Below are 8318 nucleotides of genomic sequence, written 5' to 3' on the forward strand. Positions count from 1 at the left end.
TACCAATTATTAAAAACACAATCATTGGTAAAAATTTTTTAAAACTATTGAACACTAATTTGCTTGCCTACAAGGGTTATCGAGCGACAGTGGTTCTAATTCTCTAAATCTTGTGTGAGGGGAGTAATCCCCAGGGCTGGGCCGGGGGGAATAGGCCCGGTCCACAAGTCCTGAAGGATCCTGGGGCCCGAGGACAAGGGTTGGGCTGAGCTAGGTTAGCCCAGGGGGCCTAGGAAGTGAAGCCATCGGGCAAAGCACGCAGACTAGAGGACGAAAGGCAGGATTGTCTAACACCACTATTGGCTAACATTTAGGGACATCTTCTATCCCTGAACCTTGGCATTCGGACAGGTGAGAGGTATGGACATACTTGACTGGAACCATGCCGCATTTAATGGGATGGAGACAGGCACACCACGACAACGAGCCACGCCCATTTAATGCATCCTAGGGCTCAACATGCAACAACGTGCCTCCTAGGGTGCAGTGACAGCTGCAATCAGGTCTGACGAGTCTGTTGCACAACAGGGAGTTGGTAGGGACACCCGACCCCACTACGGAGTGGCACACCCACCACCTTCACCTTGGGGATCACCCCGGTCAGGTATAAATACCCCTCTCCCAACCAGGGAAGGGGTTAAGACTCTCTCATACTTCAGCTCATTATTCTCTCTAATTGAATGCTTCTCCCTTTCACTCTATCTCAAGAACTTACTTAAGCATCAGAGGTACTATAGCACCCCGAGCCCTCATTCTCTATCTCAACAAGATCCAGACCGAGCTCAGCGGCCTGGAGTTGCCCAAGCTGTGAAACACGACACCAACAATGGCGTCGTTTGTGGGATCTCTTTCTTTCTTATAGTAGCATGTCTTTCGCATGCCGGCAAGAACATGCTCCCAAGCCTCACGTCGTGAAGAAGAACAACCCAAAGAAATGGAAGCAAGAGTCAACGAACAAGCTGAAATGATATAGAAGCTAATGGAGGAGGTAACGGCTCTCTGCCAGGAGAATGCCTCCATGCATAGGACCAACAGGGAACTGGAGGGAGGTGAGCACAACCACCACTATGAGTCCCATAGAGCCCTGATCAGCTTTTAATTTTGACTTCCAAGTGTAGAAGCTATCAAAGTAATATAAGGGTAAATCCCAAAATCGAATTCACATGGACAATGAGAATTAAACAAACATTTCATATTCATAAGACAACATATTACCGTTTATGGTGACAAGAAAATTCGAAAGGATAAGAAATCACTAAACTAAAAGATCTAGCAATGAACAAAAAAAAAGAAGTAAGAAATGAGAAATAAAATTCAAAGGTTGACCACTAACTATATCGACACCAAAATGGGGGTTATATATTAAGGAGTGTGGACTGAATTAAGAGTGAAATTGTTGGCTGTTCTGGAAGTTCAAGTACGAGTAAAACTGAAAATAAATGTGAATCTATGTTTCTAAATTTACTAAGAATCAAGAGGTTTAGAGGAAATGTATAGAAATTGACTTCAACTTGTAAGAAACAATAAAACAAACACTTGAGATGCAATTTTCACCCATTGATTTGGTGATGGATTTACTTCTCTTTTCATCTTCTCTCAACCATTCTCTGATTCCTAGAAATCATGGTTGGATAATATAGCAATGAACCACAATTTTTAGCCTAATAAAACTACTTGACAGATTATATAACAACTGTATAATAGTGAAAGAAAACCATCAAAGTCTTATTACTTGTTCAAGTATCAATTGTGCCTTTACGTCTACAACTGAGCTAAACCAAGGACAGCACTTATGGCAAAATCATTGGCATCACACATGATCTCAAATGGCAATGACCAGTCAGGTGGTTGAATTATAGGTGCAGTGACCAGCATAGATTTGAGTTGCTCAAAAGCAACATGACATGCATCAGTCTAATTAAAAACACAATCCTTAGCTAACAACTCACACAAAGGTCTCGATATGGAGCAAAAGTTTTTTATGAAACGCCAATAGAACCTGGCATGTCCTAAAAATGATTTAATATCCTTGACTGATTTTGGAATAGGTAATGTAGATATTAGATCAATTTTGGACTTGTCAACTTCAATGCCTCGAGTTGAAATGATGTGACCAAGAACAATACCTTGTCACACCATAAAGTGGCATTTTTCCCAATTTAAGAGTAGATTTTTCTCTTCACATCGAGCTAAAACAGCAGTGAGGTTAGTAAGGCATGCATCAAACGAATCACCATAGACTGAAAAATCATCCATAAACACCTCTAAGATATGCTCAACCATGTCACTAAAAATACTTAACACGCATCGCTGAAATGTGGCAGGTGCATTGCAAAGTCCAAAGGGCATTTTCCTAAATACAAAAGTTCCAAACGGGCAAGTGAAAGTAGTTTTTTCTTGGTCTTCAAGACTATTTCAATTTGATAATATCTCGAAAAACCATCAAGAAAACAATAAAAACTATGGCCCGCAACTCTTTCCAAATTTTGGTCTAAAAATGGTAATGGAAAATGGTCCTTTCTTGTGACAGCATTTAGTTTTCTAAAATCAATGCACATGCGTCATCCAGTGGTGGTCCTAGTGGGAATTAACTCATCTTTTTCATTTTTCATAATTGTAATCTCAGATTTCTTAGGAACTACTTGAGTAGGACTTACCCATCGACTATCCGAGATGGGATAGATACATCCAAGAGCTTCAAGACTTTATTTTTAACCACCTCCTTCATCGTAGGATTCAACCTCCTTTGCATCTCTCGAGTTGGTGATGAATTTTCCTCCAAGAAAATTTGATGTGTGCAAATGGTGGGGTTGATTCATTTGATGTCGGCAACCGACCATCCAAGTGCTCGTTTATATTGCTTGAGGACCCATAGGAGTTGCTCCTCTTGATCAACTAACAAAGAAGATGAGATAATGCATGGAAAAGTGTTAGTTGGCCCAAGGAAAACATATTTCAATGATTCAGGTAGTGGTTTCAAAATCGGAGATGGTGGGACTTCATCCGATGGTTGTTGATTTATGGGTTGAAATGGCAGGTCTTCCAATTTACCACAATGACTCCTTTTGTTACCTGCACCAGAATTTACTGCATTAGTATCCAACAGCTCAATATTTTCTAAGGTTCCAAGTAAAACATGTTCCATTTGACTCCCTTGCTCTAATAAAAATAATTCTTCAGCAAGTAAAGATTCCAAACAATTCACTTCTTGTAGTTCTTTCAAATCTTGTGGCTGCCTACAAGTGTTGAACACATTTAACTCCAATGTCATATTTCCAAACGTCAATTTAAGGATGCCACTTTGAAAATTTATCAAAGCGTTGGAAGTGGCAAAAAATGGCCTCCCTAAAATAACGGGTGTCTGAAAAACATAATGAGGAGTTAATTGAACATCTAATACCACAAAATCAACAAGATAATAAACTTTATCCACTTGCACCAACACATCTACTACTACTCCCCTAGGATTTTTAATTGAACGGTCTGCCAATTGCAAGATGATAGAAGTTAGTTTCAACTCTCCTAAACCAAGTTGTTCATAGGTGTTGTAAGGAAGCAAATTAACACTAGAACCTAAGTCTAGTAGTGCTTGGCCTATTTTGGAGCTGCCTATAACACAAGTTATTGTTGGAGAACTTGGATCTTTATACTTAGGAGGAGTATTGGATTGGATAATGGTGCTGACTTGTTCCGTGAGAAATGCCTTCTTTTGCACATTAAGTTTTCTTTTAACCGTACACAAATCCTTCAAAAATTTGGCATATGTTGGGATTTACTCAATGGCATCAAGAAGAGAAATGTTAATACGCACTTGTCTAAAAATGTCTAAAATCTCAGCATGATGTTTATTTTTATGTAAAGGAACCAATCTTTGAGGAAAGGGTGCCGGAGAAGTTACCTTTGGTTCCAAAGAAACATCAACATCAGAATTTTTACCTTGTGCATTGGAAATGGAACTTTCACCTTTCTTGCTAGCTTCATTACTCAATGTATCAACCTCTTTACCACTACAGAGAGTTATTACGGCCTTGCAAGTCTTGACATTTGCATCAGAAGATGATGAAGACCCTATGGCAGCAATTTGGACTTGAGGATTTGGTTGGGATTGAGATGAAAATTTTCCTTTCTCTTGTGCATTCACAGTTGTGTTCAGCTTGGTCAAATTATTCCTTATGTCATTAATGTCTTGAGAAGTTTGGTTATTTATGGTGGTTTGACTTTGCATGAACTGCTGAAGGGTGGCGGCCATTTGCTGAAACGGGTCATCCATGGGTTTTCTAGGTGTTGAAACTAGTGCATTTTGCTGGGTGTGAACTGAATATTGAGGTGCACCAGCTCCCGGATGTGCTGAACTCGTGGGATGATCATTTCTCCAACTGAAGTTAGGGTGGTTTCGCCAACCTGCATTATAAGTGTTAGAATATGGTGCAGAAAAAAGGCTTAGAAATCATGTTAACAGGGTGAGAAGCATCAAACAAGACTTCCTTAAAGACTGGAATAGTACGACACTCGGATGTTGCATGGCTAGCATCCTCACAAATGGTACATTTTTCTTGTTTTGGAATATCCTGAATTTCATGCACTTTTTTTTAACTCAATTGCCTCCAATTTTTTCAACAATAAGGCAAATTTGGCTTGCAAATCGTCCTCCCCATTCAAAACATATTTACCCCCCCCCCACTCGAGGTTCTCAAATGTTCAATTCGATCATAAACACAAGAAGTGTCCCATGATTGAGCATTTTCAGCCAAGTAATCAAAATAAGCAAAAGCCTCTCTTGGTCGCTTGTTAAAAAACTCTCCATTACACATGGTTTAGACAAATTGTCGCATCTTAGGCATCAAGGCTTCATAAAAAAAAACTAATGATGCGCCAATCCTGGTAACCATGGTGTGGACAAGCATTTAAAAGATCTTTGAACATTTCCCAACTTTAGTAAAAAGTTTCACTTTCCTTTTGAGCAAAATTCATGATTTGTCTCTTTAAAGCATTAATTCGATGCATTGGGAAAAACTTTTTCAAAAATTCAGCTTGCATTTCTTGCCATGTTCCAATGGACCTTGGCCTCAATGCATTTAACCATGTTTTTGCTTTATCTTTCAAGGAAAATGGAAACAACTTTAGTCTAAGAATCTCCTCAGTTCAGGTTTGATCAATGAATGTAGAACAAACCTCTTCAAACTCTTTGATATGAAGGTAAGGGTTCTCAGATTCCATGTCATGAAAATGTGGAATCAATGGGATCATTCCCGGTTTGAATTTAAAGTTTGCATTCACAGGTTGGATTATAAATGAAGGTGTGCTAGTTCTGGCAGGTTGTAAATAATCTTTAAGTGTCCTGTCTTGATTTACTATGTCTCTATCATGATGATCATTTTCAGCCATGTCCCTATCATGATGATCATTTTCAGCCATGTCGCTATAAGTGTCAGATGATGATTCAAGAGAAAAGGATGCGGAGTTAAAGGATGCTAGTGATTCTGTTCTAACCAACCGAGATGTTTGGTCTCTAGTCCAACTAGTCATACAAACAAGAGCAGAAAAATAGAAGCAAAAAAATAAAAGAAAATAAAAGAAATTAGATGTCACCCAAACTGTGAAGAGGTTCACAGCATTAACAAAAAAGAATGCTTCTTAAAACACCAATTGTCCTTGGCAACGGCGCCAAAAACTTGATAAGCTTTTAATTTCGACTTCCAAGCATAGAAGCTGTCGAAGGTTGACTACTAACTATATCGACACCAAAATGAGGGTTATATACTAAGGGAGTGTGGACTGAATTAAGAGTGAAATTGTTAGCTGTTCTGGAAGTTCAAGCACGAGTAAAACTAAAAATAAATGTGAATCTATGTTTCTAAATTTACTAAGAATCAAGAGGTTTAGAGGAAACGTATAGAAATTGACTTCAACTTGTAAGAAACAATAAAACAAACACTTGAGATGCAATTTTCGCCTACTGCTTTGGTGATGGATTTACTTCTCTTTTCATCTTTTCTCAACCATTCTCCTATTCCTATAAATCATGGTTGGATAATATAGCAATGAACTACAATTTTTAGCCTAATAAAACTACTTGACAGATTATATAACAATTGTATGATAGTGAAAGAAAACCATCAAAATCTTGTTACTTGTTCAAGTATCAATTGTGCCTTTACGTCTACAACTGAGCTAAATCAAGAACAAAGAACTTTAATCCTTTCTAGATGCAAATTGAAAAATAATCCAACAAGTTAATCATCAAAATCACAAAAGATCAAAGAAAATCCAACCCTAAACAGTCATGGGTTACTCCTTGAATCCAAGTTAAAAATCTAGCCTATCATCTCTAGATTAGCAAAATGCCCAAAAAGATTAAATCCCAACATCTCTAGTTGCTGTTCTAAACGGAAATGCTGAATACAAAAAAAATACTACAGACGAAAAATGCTCAATACGCTAAACGCTGGTGCCACCAAAACATAAACGTGCTCCAGACGCAAAAAGGCCCAAAAGAAAACTGCCTAAAATGAAAAACTGCTGAAGAAATGAAAGTGCTCCCAAAGAGAAGAAAAATATATCCTGAAGACCCAAAAAAAAAAAAAAATACTAAAAACGAAAAAATGCTCTAGACAAAAAACTGGGCACCACCTCCACGCCAGTTCATCCGCCCTCCGAGGAATAATCCAATCCCCATGTACTACAATGCGAATCCGACCCAGAACTTGAGGGCGGTGACCTCCACATTCCACCTGAAGATGAAATTTCCAACCCTTATGGGAGTGGGCGAGACCCGTGGTGAGAAGGTCTTGGCATGAGAATGTTATGCTCGGGAACTGAAGCAGGAGGTCAAGGAGGTCCAAGCTCTCAAAGGAGGGTGAGAGGATGTCGACCCGCCCCCACCTCCAACCTTGACAGAGCTAGACAAAGAAGTTAGGGACGAGCAGGCACTACGGCAGGTAGAGCCCAATGAGCCCAATGAGGAGGTGAACCGCTTCCTAGCTGCAGGGTTCATCAAGAAAGCTTACTCTCCTGAATGGCTTTCTAACATGGTCCTGGGGAAGAAGGCGAATGAGTTTCTAATGTGTGTTGACTTCACCGACCAGAACAAGGCCTGCCTGAAGGACAGCTTCCCACTACTGCGCATAAACCTAATAGTGGATTTGACGACCAGACACCCCCTACTCAGTTTCATGGATTCATACTCGGGGTAATATTAGATTAGTATGAACCCAGACGACGAGGAGAAGATAGCCTTCGAGAAGCTTTCGTAGTACTGAAGAGATACCAGATGAAGCTCAACCCGCTGAAGTGTGCCTTCGACGTCGAGTCAGAAAAGTTCTTGGGCTTCATGATCTCAGAGTGAGGAATTGAGGCCAATCTCGAAAAGGTTGAGGCGATAGTAAGTATGTCGTCGCCGCAAAAAATTCATGAGGTCTAGAGGCTAGCAGGGAGAGTGGCGACCCTGGACCCTTTCATCGCACGGTCAACTGACCGCTGCCTTCCCTTCTATAAGGTCTTTAGGAAGGCGTGGGAATGCAACTTCGAGTGCGACCGGGCGTTCAGTGAGCTGAAGGAGTATTTGGCCCACCCATCACTTCTCAGTCAGACTAAGCCTAGGGAAAGCTTGCCTGTATACCTGGCAGTGACCTTGAACGCCCTGCTATCATAGTCCGCAACGAGGGAGGGGAGCAACGGCCTATCTACTACACGAGCCGTGCTTTTCAAGGAGCCAAGGCTGGATACCCCTGAACATAAATGTTCGCATTTGCATTAGTCATCGCCGCAAGGTAGCTAAGGCCATACTTCCAATACCAAATACTGCATAAACCCGATGTGTCTGGTCGAATGATGAATTGGGCAATTGAATTGAGCGAGTTCGACATTGAGTACCTCCCTCGCACGACAATCAAGGGGCAAGTGCTGGTAGATTTCATAGCCGAATTCTTGGACTTGCCCGAAGAGACACCTATCGCACCCCAAGGCAGCCCTGACAGGTGTACATCGACGGTTCATCTTGCCGGGCTGGGGGGGTGTAGGGGTGGATATCATCACATAGCTCAAGGAGGAGCACAACTATGCAATCAAACTTGGCTTCAAAACTACCAACAACGAAGTTGAGTACAAGGCACTACTGGTGGGAATGTCGTTAGCCAAGTCGTTGGGAGCCACCGAGATCGAGGTGAGAGCCGACTCGCAGGTGGTAGTCAGTCAATTAACGGGGAAGTTCGCCACGAAAGGGGAAAAACTGAAGAAGTACCTTCAATAGGTGAAGGGAGGCATGTGACCTTTTCAAGTATTTCCACATTCAGTAGATCCCAAGGGGGAGAACCATAAAG

This window comes from Juglans microcarpa x Juglans regia, chromosome 2S (assembly GCF_004785595.1).
Source record: "Juglans microcarpa x Juglans regia isolate MS1-56 chromosome 2S, Jm3101_v1.0, whole genome shotgun sequence".
Lineage (NCBI taxonomy): Eukaryota > Viridiplantae > Streptophyta > Magnoliopsida > Fagales > Juglandaceae > Juglans > Juglans microcarpa x Juglans regia.